Source organism: Schistocerca piceifrons, chromosome 4, assembly GCF_021461385.2.
Source record: "Schistocerca piceifrons isolate TAMUIC-IGC-003096 chromosome 4, iqSchPice1.1, whole genome shotgun sequence".
Classification (NCBI taxonomy): Eukaryota; Metazoa; Arthropoda; class Insecta; order Orthoptera; family Acrididae; genus Schistocerca; species Schistocerca piceifrons.
This window is the reverse complement of record NC_060141.1, coordinates 751015336-751028982: the sequence shown is the minus strand read 5'-3', so window position 1 is coordinate 751028982 and position 13647 is coordinate 751015336. Positions and strand designations below refer to the sequence as shown.

General features: G+C 43.1%; 1 protein-coding gene and 1 pseudogene across 1 annotated transcript in view; one reads left to right on the top strand and one right to left on the bottom strand.

The window, feature by feature from the left end:
* The window catches only part of LOC124795084 (adipokinetic hormone/corazonin-related peptide receptor variant I), a 1108661-nt gene that overhangs the window by 697530 nt on the left and 397484 nt on the right, over positions 1–13647 (top strand). The gene's annotated exons all lie outside the window — the stretch shown is intronic.
* Positions 1120–1237, bottom strand: LOC124796629 (annotated as a pseudogene).

The following is a 13647-nucleotide window of genomic DNA, read 5'->3' as shown; positions in this document are numbered from 1 at the left end:
AGTACTGATTTTTCAGTATCTATGCACCCAAATTTCGTGAAAATGTAATCACATGTCAGTTCTAGTATAATACATTTGTCCAATGAATACCCGTTTATCATCTGCATTTCTTCTTGGTGTAGCAATTTTAATGGCCAGTAGTGTAATAATTACATGCTGTGATGATGATGGTTGCATTACTATCACCCTTGGCCACTGCAGGTCCAAGGAGGAACAGTTTAATCGGGCTGTCCTTTAGTTCTCCCACTCAACCCAGTATTTCCTCATTCTTCTCTACAAGGGCGAGATGGCACTGCCTTTCAGCTTTACTCAAGAGCCGCCGTCTCATGCACCCACTGTGCTATTTCACTCTCACCTTGGGGCCATCTGCCTTGTTCAGTGACGCTACCTACAAAAATAAGATATTGAACGTAATTATTTCTTGAAATGTTAGAGACATACACACAAAAAATCTTACTGAAATTCGTATTCTTTAGCTCAGTGAAATACAAACAGAAAATCGTATTCTCTAGTTCACTGAAATTACTTATATATTAAACACACTGAATCTGAATATCGTATTCTACTAATTACAAAACTGAATCGATGACTCCTGGCTCTCGGCCTCGACACACATGTCCCCCCTCATCCACAGAAACACTTAGAAAAGCAAAGAATATGTCTCAGACAACTGAATGCACCGTATTACGAAAAATAAATATATATACGTTGCCCAATCCTCATCATTAGAACCGCAGTGCGTTACATGAACAAAAAAAGAGGAATTTGTCTAATAGCTACATGTTACAAAAAAAAGGTCTTATGTCCTTGCTGCCGATTATTATTGCTGGAGGCAATAGTCTCTCAGCCTCCAGCTGCCGATGTAGATCGATCAACACCTCAGGGATGAAGGCTACCAAACTAAACTAAACTCCGTCTGGACAGGCTTTGGAAGGCCCAGCGGTATCGATCGGCCGCCATGTCATCCTCAGACAACAGGTGTCACTGGATGCGGATATGGAGGGGCATGTGGTCAGCATACCGCTCTCCCGGTCGCATGTAAGTGTACGAGAGCGGAGCCGCTACTTCTCAGTCAAGGAGCTCCTCAGTTTGCCTCACAAGGGCTGAGTGCACACCGCTTGCCAATAGCGCTCGGCAGACCGGATGGTCACCCATCCAAGTACTAGCCCAGCCTGACAGCGCTTAACTTCGGTGATCTGATGGGAACCGGTGTTACCACTGCAGCAAGACCATTGGCGATGAAGGCTACAATGACAAGAAAAAAAAAGGACTGTAATATCAGTTACAGAACAAAAATTCATCAGACACTAAAATTACAGCAGCGATCCGTTCAAAAGCTCGGTAGTATGGAAGTATGTCTCTGTTGGCTACGTCGTAAACATATTGAATAATTAGAACAGTTAACTTCTTACTTTGTAGACTGTCCTGGCGTTGGCATTTGCTGCTGCTACCGTGGTTCATGCTGTCGCAAAACACATAAGCACACACACTGGCGAACTGACGATGGTAGAATGAGTGCAGCTGCACCACGACGCTAGTTTATGTAATCTCCATCCCCTCTGCCCATCCAGAGGAGCCAATAGGAGTGCAGCTTTCCTCCCCACCTGTTGATGAATGCTAGTCTGAGCATGCTGGTGCTGTCGGCCACGGATTTCACACGCTTTTGCATGCAGCATCTGGCGCGCTCTGGAAGCACCAAGTTGTTCCACTGGTCCGTTCTTTGTGCTGGACGCGCTCGTCTGCCCTGCGCGGTCGCCGGTTCGCCCTGTCGCCAGCTGCGGCCCCTGACGTTTCAAATGGCTCTGAGCACTATGTGACTTAATATCTGAGATTATCAGTCCCCTAGAATTTAGAACTACTTAAACCTAACTAACCTAAGGACAACACACACATCCATGCCCGAGGCAGGATTCGAACCTGGGACCGTAGCGGTCGCGCGGTTCCACACTGAAGCGCCTAGAACCGCTCGGCCACAACGGCCGGCTGCGGCCCCTGACGGACGCGCAGCTTCGCGGGTATCGGCTTACGACCGTGCCTCGTTAACAAACTACTGTGATGGCGTATTCAACAATATTTGTACGTGACGTATGATCGTTTTCTCCGCAGCTCGTGGTTTCACGGTAGCGTTCTCGCTTCTCGAGCACGGGGTCCCGGGTTCGATTCCCGGCGGGGTCAGGGATTTTCACCTGCCTCGAGATGACCGGGTGTTGTTGTGTCGTCTTCACCATCATCCCCATTACGGTCGGAGGAAGGCAATGGTAAACCACCTCCACTAGGACCTTGCCTAATACGGCGGTGCGGGTCTCCCGCATCGTTCCCCTACGCTCTGTTAAGGAGTACGGGGCTTCATCATCATCATCATGATCGTCTTCAGAGTCTCGACGGGGTGAATTTGTGCTCATTTAGTTTAGTTTCAATTTATAAACAATATTCCCTTGCAATGTATTGTTGAGTGTATTTGCATTCATTTATTTTTACGCGATGTATTTCCGTTCCACGTGTGTTGCATGCGAGTGTACTTGCAAAAATTGCTTAAAGCAACATTTGCATATGTATTTAGGTGTCAAAACCTTTGCCTAATTTGTGTATGGACGCAAATATTCCAAAGCAGTGTCAATCTGTAGTTTTAATTAATATTTCCTATTGTGAAAGTGTATATTCAACTTCAGAAATCCATCACGGCAAATTTTTATCTATTTATTTATGACACATCTTGAAGCAAACTTGGACTAATGCAAACTACTTTGAACAGGTATCTTTTTGACACTTTACAAGTGATACTATGTGCGTTTGGAATATTAAATGAAGACTGGTGCAAAGTAGTACTGATATTTATATGCACGCTAATGTTGACGGTTCAGTCATATATGCTTGCTACACAACGTAGTAATTGACAAGGAGGGGGAAGAGCCAGCAGCTGCATTCTCTTGCCAGCTAACACTGTCGACAGAAGTATGCCCCTCTGTCGGTGAGAACCGTCGTGTCGGCGCAGCGTATTTCGTCTGAGATAAATTTACGACGTTCGTTTAACAGGCGAAATGCTCGAATGAAAGCGGCTTGAGTACTTTACAGAATACTAGTTACACAGGGTGAAATATGGCTGAACATCTTCTTCTGAGTGTTGTTTTTTAAATACTGTTTCTAAACTTCAGTGTTACTGGCTGTACACCGTACATTACGTATCACGTATTGACTAAATATGATCGCACAATGTTTTTGTTTTGCCTAATTACGATTAGCGTTTACAGTTTCCTCCCACACTCATATCCGCTACAAAAAATGGCTCTGAGCACTATGGGACTCAACATCTCAGGTCATAAGTCCCCTAGAACTTAGAACTGCTTAAACCTAAGTAACCTAAGGACAACACACACACCCATGCCCGAGGCAGGATTCGAACCTGCGACCGTAGCAGTCGCGCGGTTCCAGACTGCGCGCCTAGAACCGCGAGACCACCGCGGCCGGCTATCCGCTACACCTTTCAACTATACTCTCCTTTGTAAATCGCGGTGTTGTTATCTCTTTTGCATATCGCACAGTGACCTGTTCTTACTCGTGTGATTTACAGCCTCTACGTTCACAGTTCGTAATTAAGTACGAAAAACACCAAGACACAAACAACAAAAGGTCTTCGCTTGCGGCTGTACTCCGTTCATCGTAAGAATAAACCTGATGTAAACAAACACAAACGCGATGAGTGGTCAGCAGCCGTAGCTCCAGGATACTGTTGTTGTTGCGCTCTTGGAAGAAGGTCCAAGTTACGTATTAAATATTTTATTACTACGTCACTACAAATGAAACCTTAAGGCATTCTGATGTATTAACAGCCATCAACGTTTTTCCTAATCACACATTAGCCACCTAATTTTTATTTCAAAAATCGTGTACTGTCACAGTCTCAGTAAGCGCTACTTGTGCTCTGACTGCCTCACTGTTCATACCTACCGTGAAAATGGATGGTTCTGCTTTCCGCTCCGTTGTGAAACAAACGTGCGGAACACCGTTAATGGCTAGAAACAAATTGTTCTTAATGTTTGTCTCAACATTACAGAGAAAAATGAGCTTTAACGTTTATTGAGAGACAAGATGTTATAAACGTAAGGTTTCCAGGTGTAACTGTAATCTTGGCGTAATCGGTAGCGTCGGTGTTTGGTTCCAATGGCTCTGAGCACTATGGGACTTAACTTCTGAGGTCATCAGTCCCCTAGAACTTAGAACTACTTAAACCTAACCTAAGGACATCACACACATCCATGCCGTGGCAGGATTCGAATCTGTGACCGTAGCGCGTCGGTGTTTGATTAGGCAGTGAATCATTGGGAGGTGCTTCGAAACCTGTTGAAATTACCAATTTTTTTGTTCCGTTTGAATACCTAAAGCATTTAAATACTAAATTTATCAACATGTGGTAACTAACTCATACGCAATCATCATTTTTTCAAGAAAAATGCACGTCTTCTGGTTTCTAATTACATACCACAAGCAGAATACTGGTTTTCATTGCAAATACACATTCTTAATTGTTTCATTTCATTTCATATATTGATCATCCATTTTATCGTTTACAATGATAGTTCTCATATGTTAACACTAAAACAACTATCGATATATTATAAAAGATTGTTACAGAATTTAAAGTTAAGAAAACATTACACAATTAAATTTTTTGGAGAAAAATGAAAAATCAAATACTCTTTGTTTGATACGCCCACTGTTTTATAGAACAGATGTGGTCTCACACGAGCCAGAGTGATAAGCGCCCTAGAAACACAAAAAACAACTTTCACGGCGTCGAGAACGCTGTACAAATGCTGCAGTTTTACAGCTGTCACCGTACAGCTATCTGAAACCAGTAGAATAGATCTACAGCCATGATAAGGGATTTGTGGCGAGAAATAACAAGACCTTTAAGCTGCCGCAGTTACTGGATCTAATGCACGAATCTTTATGAGATGTCACTGCTGAACGATGGCGAAATGCAGAACATCACGTCATAAAGGAGGAGGAGGAGGAGGAGGAGGAGGAGGAAACCTGGACTTTTTTGTGGCTTGGTGTTCTCTTGTTGATCGCCTCGGTATCAGCGTAGCAGTACTGAAATGTACTGCTTTCCTCGGAGTGCTATATGGAAGAAGTTCAGAGATTATCTTCAGTGGTTTCCATGTTTAACTGCATGATGAAATCCCAGCAGTGCGCTTTTACGCTGCCTATAGCTGATGCAGAAAAATTACCCTCTTTAAAGTCACGAATTTTTATCTATCTTGTTTTTAGTTACAATACCATGTTACCTGAGACCGAGAGCACGTTTTCCTTCAGATCACCTACGGAGAGTATCGCCTGAGTTTTACTATGATTTCCTTCTGTTCAAAAATTATTGTTCTATGTTCGTCTCTGTTTTGCGACTTTACTACAATTGTTCACATCACTGCAGGTTAGTTGGACCAGGTGGCTGGCCAGTGCTTTCCAAGTTAAATACGCCGGTAAAGCTGTTGCCCCGTATTATCGTTGAGTCGATGTACGCGTAACGCACAGCATAAAACGTATCCTCATTGTCGTACTTGACTGTACTCGAGAAAGATTGGCTTCTGCTCCCCCTGGAACCAATCCAGTGCTCCAGCAAACGCGGAAGAATACATAGTGTAATGTTTACATGAGGTTTATTCTTATGATGAACGGAGTATACTACGTTCGACGGTGTCCGACCAATCCCGTTTCAGATGGCTCTGAGCACTATGGGACTTATCTGAGGTCATCAGTGCCCTAGAACTTAGAACTACTTAAACCTAACTAAGCTAAGGACATCACACACATCCATGCCCGAGGCAGGATTCAAACCTGCGACCGTAGCAGCAGCGGGACTCCGGACTAAAACGCCTAGAACCGCTCGGCCACCGCGGCCGGCCAATCCCGTTTCACTGGGATACGTCCGACAGCCGGCTGTGTGCTGCAGCATGCGGCTCACTCGATCGTGTGCAGTGGACATTTGCCAGTCGCCCTACATGCCTTGGAATTAGTCGGTCGCGTGAGGCAGTCCAACCAGACGCTTCCAGTGGATGCCCAGCCTTACTCCCATTGTGATCCCTTGACAGCTGATAGTTTTTTTTTGTCATCAGTCTACTGACTGGTTTGATGCGGCCCGCCACGAATTCCTTTCCTGTGCTAACCTCTTCATGTCAGAGTGGCACTTGCAACCTACGTCCTCAATTATTTGCTTGACGTATTCCAATTTCTGTCTTCCTCTACAGTTTTTGCCCTCTACAGCTCCCTGTAGTACCATGGAAGTCATTCCCTCATGTCTTAGCAGATGTCCTATCATCCTGTCCCTTCTCCTTATCACTGTTTTCCACATATTCCTTTCCTCTCCGATTCTGCGTAGAACCTCCTCATTTCTTACCTTATCAGTCCACGTAATTTTCAACATTCGTCTACAGCACATCTCAAATGCTTCGATTCTCTTCTGTTCCGGTTTTCCCACAGTCCATGTTTCACTACCATACAATGCTGTACTCCAGACGTACATCCTCAGAAATTTCTTCCTCAAATTAAGGCCGGTATTTGATATTAGTAGACTTCTCTTGGCCAGAAATGCCTTTTTTGCCATAGCGAGTCTGCTTTTGATGTCCTCCTTGCTTTTTTCAGAATCTCGAACAGCTTGCACCATTTTATATTGTCGAACGCTTTTTCCAGGTCGAAAATCCTATGAAAGTGTCTTGATTTTTCTTTAGCCTTGCTTCCATTATTATCCGTAACGTCAGAATTGCCTCTCTCGTCCCTTTACTTTTCCTAAAGCCAAACTGATCGTCACCTAGCGCATTCTCAATTTTCTTTTCCATTCTTCTGTATATTATTCTTGTGAGCAGCTTCGATGTATGAGCTGTTAATTTGATTTTGCGATAATTCTCGCACTTGTCAGCTCTTGCCGTCTGCGGAATTGTGTGGATGATGCTTTTCCGAAAGTCAGATGGTATGTCGCCAGACTCATATATTCTACACACCAACGTGAATAGTCGTTTTGTTGCCACTTCCCCCAATGATTTTAGAAATTCTGATGGAATGTTATCTATCCCTTCTGCCTTATTTGACCGTAAGTCCTCCAAAGCTCTTGTAAATTCCGATTCTAATACTGGATCCCCTATCTCTTCTAAATCGACTCCTGTTTCTTCTTCTATCACATCAGAGAAATCTTCACCCTCATAGAGGCTTTCAATGTATTCTTTCCACCTATCTGCTCTTTCCTGTGCATTTAACAGTGGAATTTCCGTTGCACTCTTAATGTTACCACCGTTGCTTTTAATGTCACCAAAGGTTGTTTTGACTTTCCTGTATGCTGAGTCTGTCCTTCCGACAATCCTATCTTTCTCGATGTCTTCACATTTTTCCTGCAGCCATTTCGTCTTAGCTTCCCTGCACTTCCCATTTATTTCATTCCTCAGCTACTTGTATTTCTGTATTCCTGATTTTCCCGGAACATGTTTGTACTTCCTCCTTTCATCAATCAACTGAAGTATTTCTTCTGTTACCCACGGTTTCTTCGCAGCTACCTTCTTTGTACCTATGTTTTCCTTCCCAGCTTCTGTGATGGCCCTTTTTAGAGATGTCCATTCCTCTTCCACTGTACTGCCTACTGCGCTATTCCTTATTGCTGTATCTATAGCGTTAGAGAACTTCAAACGTATCTCGTCATTCCTTAGTACTTCCGTATCCCACTTCTTTGCGTATTGATTCTTCCTGACTAATGTCTAGAACTTCAGCCTACTCTTCATCACTACTATATTGTGATCTGAGTCTATATCTGCTCCTGGGTACGCCTTACAATCCAGTATCTGATTTCGGAATCTCTGTCTGACCATGTTGTAATCTAATTGAAATCTTCCCGTATCTCCCGGCCTTTTCCAAGTATACCTCCTCCTCTTGTGATTCTTGAACAGTGTATTCCCTATTGCTAGCTGAAACGTGTTACAGAACTCAATTAGTCTTTCTCCTCTTTCGTTCCTTGTTCCAAGCCCATATTCTCCTGTAACCTTTTCTTCTACTCCTTCCCCTACAACAGCATTCCAGTCGCCCATGACTATTAAATTTTCGTCCCCCTTTACATACTGCATTACCCTTTCAATATCCTCATACACTTTCTTCAGCTTGCGAAGTCGGCATGTATACCTGAACTATCGTTGTCGGTGTTGGTCTGCTGTCGATTCTGATTAGAACAACCCGGCCACTGAACTGTTCACAGTAACACACCTCCTGCCCTACCATCCTATTCATAACGAATCTTACACCTGTTATACCATTTTCTGCTGCTGTTGATATTACCCGATACTCATCTGACCAGAAATCCTTGTCTTCCTTCCACTTCACTTCACTGATCCCTACTATATCTAGATTGAGCCTTTGCATTTCCCTTATCAGATTTTCTAGTTTCCCTACCACGTTCAAGCTTCTCACATTCCACGCCCCGACTCGTAGAACGTTATCCTTTCGTAGATTATTCAATCTTTTTCTCATGGTAACCTCCCCCTTGGCAGTCCCCTCCCGGAGATCCGAATGGGGGACTATTCCGGAATCTTTTGCCAATGGAGAGATCATCATGACACTTCTTCAATTACAGGCCACATGTCCTGTGGATACACGTTACGTGTCTTTAATGAAATGGATTCCATTGCCTTCTGCATCCTCATGTCGTTGATCATTGCCTTTGGAGGCAATTTCTCACCCCTGGGGCAAGAGAGTGCCCTGAACCTCTATCCGCTCCTCCGCCCTCTTTGACAAGGCCGTTGGCAGAATGAGGCTGACTTCTTATGCCGGAAGTCTTCGGCCGCCAATTCTGATTATTTATCAAAAATTAGGCGGTGGCGGGGAACGAACTCGGTACCGAAGACGTTTTGATTATGAATCAAAGACGCTACCCCTAGACCACGGAGATAAAGGCAGCAAATTATTTCACACGGACTTTGTGAGCCCATTGGAACTAGGGCTGTTGAAAAAATATCGATATACGGAAATTTTTACAGAAAATATCGGTATACATCGGCAGCATTCCGTCCGCCTATATGTTGTTGTTGTTGTTGTTGTGGTCTTAAGTCCTGAGACTGGTTTGATGCAGCTCTCCATGCTACTCTATCCTGTGCAAGCTTCTTCATCTCCCAGTACCTACTGCAGCCTACATCCTTCTGAATCTGGTTAGTATATTCATCTCTTGGTGTCCCTCTACGATTTTTACCCTCCACGCTGCCCTCCAATACTAAATTGGTGGTCCCTCGATGTCTCAGACTCCGCAGCTCGTGGTCGTGCGGTAGCGTTCCCGCTTCCCACGCCCGGGTTCCCGGGTTCGATTACCGGCGGGGTCAGGGATTTTCTCTGTCTCGTGATGACTGGGTGTTGTGTGCTGTCCTTAGGTTAGTTAGGTTTAAGTAGTTCTAAGTTCTAGGGGACTGATGACCATAGATGTTACGTTCCATAGTGCTCAGAGCCATTTGAGCCATTTTTTGATGTCTCAGAACATTCCCTACCAACCGATCCCTTCTTCTAGTCAAGTTGTGCCACAAGCTCCTGTTCTCCCCAATTCTATTCAATACCTCCTCATTACTTATGTGATCTATCCATCTAATCATCAGCATTCTTCTGTGGCACCACATTTCGAAAACTTCTATTTTCTTCTTATCTAAACTATTTATCGTCCATGTTTCACTTCCATACATGGCTACACTCCATACAAATACTTTCAGAAATGACTTCCTGACAGCTAAATCAATACCCGATGTTAGCAAATTTCTCTTCTTCAGAAACGCTTTCCTTGCCATTGCCAGTCTGCATTTTATATCCTCTCTACTTCGACCATCATCAGTTATTTTGCTCCCCAAGTAGCAAAACTCCTTCACTACTTTAAGTGTCTCATTTCCTAATCTAATTCCCTCAGCATCACCCGACTTAATTCGACTACATTCCATTATCCTCGTTTTGCTTTTGTTGATGTTCATCTTATACCCTCCTTTCAAGACACTGCCCATTCCGTTCAACTGCCCCTCCAAGTCCTTTGCTGTCTTATCAATATCAAAATGGTAATATCAGGTGGCAGTTTTTTTTATTTTCTATTATATTTTCTCACAATTTTTGGTAAATATTTTAAGTTGTTCTTTTAAATTGTAGAATAACATAATTTTACTTTCACTGTGTGAAGGAGTCTTACTACTTTTTAAGCTTTCTTCACGTCCAGTGTTTCTCTTTGACTGTGTAAGACAGGTATATGCATCACAAAAGAAGTCCAGTTGCACCGGGTTTGACGACGTGAATGGAATAACAAGATTTCCGACGCGAAGAAACAGAACGGCAGTAGCGTTAAAAAACAATATTTTAACTCAACTAGTGTGCTGTTTCTTCACAACAGCATTGTTCATAAAACGGTTGCTGAAAATGATGAACAAAAATCTAAATGACAAGATTGGTCTTTGCGGTGGACGGACACGTGCGAGGGGGAAGTGCTGACGTATTCTGCGTTCCGCGCTGCCAGCAGAAACTGCAGCGTTTAGCTTCACCACTATGTTTTGACATTAGGTCGCAGGGAAGTGTTCTGGACAAATCCTGTATGTGACGAAACCGAACGACGGACCAATCGGACGCCTTTTACTGTGCCACTTACATGCAGTTACAATTGTCAGAAAAGCGGTTATCGCCAAGCGTGAACGTCCTTCCTTTTCTTTTCAATTCATACTCTAAAGAGGAATAGTTAGGCTGCTAGCTTGTTGATGCACAGAATAATTAAATTTGTCTCGTACCGAAAAAGGGCAGAGATCTTTACCCAGAAGAAGAAGTTAGCAAGGACAGGGCTTACAATAAGGGAAGATCTGACACACGAACGGCTAAAGTTTTTAAACAGTGCCATATCCCATTTCGGTCTTCAGAATGTGTGGACTCAGGATGGCAGAGTAATCATTAAGACAGCAGCTGGTAAGAAGACAGTCACAAACATGACAGAACTGAATAGTATTAAGTGAAGCTACTTGAGCCAAAAGTGCAAACTTAACACCATTTGCAATTGTAACAGCCCCAATACTCATATATAGTCTTGTAATTTTATTAATTTTTTAATTATACCCATATTTGTACCTTCAACTAATTGTTTTTGTAACTGTGTTAACTTTTCACTATCTTTTTGTGTCTGTAGCTCTAACCATTACTTAATTTTAGTTACTGCTAATACTTTTTTCATTTTCTCAGTTTATTCTCTTCCGTTCTGAAATAGTTCTATTACAATTATTAGTCTCTCCTTTAGTTCATTAATCACCCATCTCTTCAGTTTAAATTGTTCATAACAAAAATCACTATCAGTATCACTTTAGCAAATTTCAATCTAATTGTAGCTTCCTACGATAATCACTACCAGTATCACTTTAGTAAATTTCAATTTAATTCTAGCTTCCTACGATAATCTATTAATTATTAAGCCTACTTCTCTCTGCTGGCAGCATCGGCCTCTTAAATCATTCCCATCTCCCTTATTTCCACCATAAGCTGTTTCAAATACGCTAATTACATTTCTCCTCTTACGACAGAGGATACACAGTGACACACAGCCGTCACTATTTTGGTCATATTCTCCTTGCACCGAATACCACTAATCCATTTTCTATACTCCCGCCACCTCAGGAAATCTTTAGCAGTCGCCTTTCTTTCGGCACTCGCGGTGTCACAAACAGGGCGTGCAAAATCTCGGACACCCCTGTGTTATGTCACTTGGCGGAAGCAGCGGCCAGTGCCCCTCGCGGCAGGTAGTGCCTAACAAAGGGACAAACCAGTCTGCCACCCTACTCCAGGCTGCTCAGCGGAACGCGTCAGAGCTTTTAGCAGCTCACTGCAACATCCAGTCTTTACCTGCGCATTACGAAGAACTTAGCCTCCTCTTCAACCAACTAAACTACCACGTAATCCTCTTATCCGAAACGTGGTTGAAACCACACATATCCTCTGCATCTTTTCATCTCCCAGGGTACACATTTCTTAGTGCAGACAGATCAAAAAAGCGAGGTGGCGGGGTCGGCGCGTATATACGAACAGACCTCAAAGCGAAAGTCTTATGTACGTCAAATCCTGCTGAAGAAAAAGAGGCTGAATTCATGTTCATTGAAATCAATATACAAAGTCGGAAATTCTTGACTGGCGTCGTGTACAAGCCGCCAAAAATAAGCTCAATGAGTTCCTTCCAGTCGGAATTACATTCACTTCAGTGTCAATATGAACATGTCATCGTAATGGGTGACTTGAGCATAGACCTGCTAAGAGACACTCCCTCCGCAATAAACCTAAGAAGACTGTTTAGTTGCAATAGCATGAACATTTTTCCATTACAACCTACACACCATACGGCGCACAGTCATACTCTTATAGACGTAATCGCAACGAAACAGACTGACAAAGTAAGAGATGTTGGTCAAACATCGGCCCCTGGCCTCTCAGCACATGATGTAATATTCCTGGCCTACTCTGTGCAGCCCCCAAGGATCAAATCGCGTTACATAACTTGTAGGAACATGAAATGTATTCACCTTGACGCTCTAACAACCGATTGCTCAGAAATCTCATGGCATCAAATAATCAGAAAACCCACAATCGACGGCAAAATTAATGAACTTGGTGATAAACTCACTGCCCTCTATGACAAACATGCACCTGTGCGCACAATCCGTGTAAGAAAATCTCCTGCTCCATGGCTGACAGCTGAATTACGTCAAATGATGACTAATAGGGATGCTGCCCACAGGCGTTTCAAGGCAGATCCGAAACCCGAGCGTTTCGAAGAATATAGAAAGCTACGGAACAGAGTGAAACAATGCATTCGCAATGCTAAAATCAGGCACGCTCGCTCCCTTGTATGCAGCGATCTGACGCCCACGACTCTATGGAAGAATCTCCGTAGCTTGGGGGTCGGAAAGGCAAAATCGGAAACTACTTTTCATGTGTCAGCTAACGAATTAAATGAATTCTTCTCTGCACCTCTGAATACCAGCACAGCTGATAATTACTGTACACAAGAATCCCCAAACAGGATAACTAACAACGATACCTTCCATCTAAAACATGTAACAACAAGTACGGCAAGAAAAGCAATAATGAGAATCTCTTCTGATGCAATAGGCAACGACAGTATCGGTATAACCATGATTAAGAATGTTGCCGATATCTTAGTACCTGTCTTAACTGACATATTTAATTTTTCCCTCGTGAACGGAATATATCCCACTGCATGGAAAAGAAGCGTAATTCCACCCATCCCTAAGATCGAAAACCCGCAACCACCTAGTGATTACCGACCAATTAGCATACTGCCTGCTGTTTCCAAAGCACTTGAATATATTGTTCATGACCAAATCACTGAACACTTGCATGAATTCAGCCTATATGACAAATTTCAATCCGGTTTCCGTAAACATCACAGCACAAACACTGCTCTAATTAAAGTAACTGATGACCTGAAATATGCCATCGACAATCGAAAGGCAACAATACTGACGCTACTGGACTTCAGCAAAGCTTTTGACACTGTTAACTTTGACATATTGCTCAGAAAAATGCAACAGCTTAATTTCTCTGATAGTGCAATGAGATGGTTTGAAAGCTACTTAAAAGACAGACAGCAATGTGTTGTCTGCGTAAATGAAA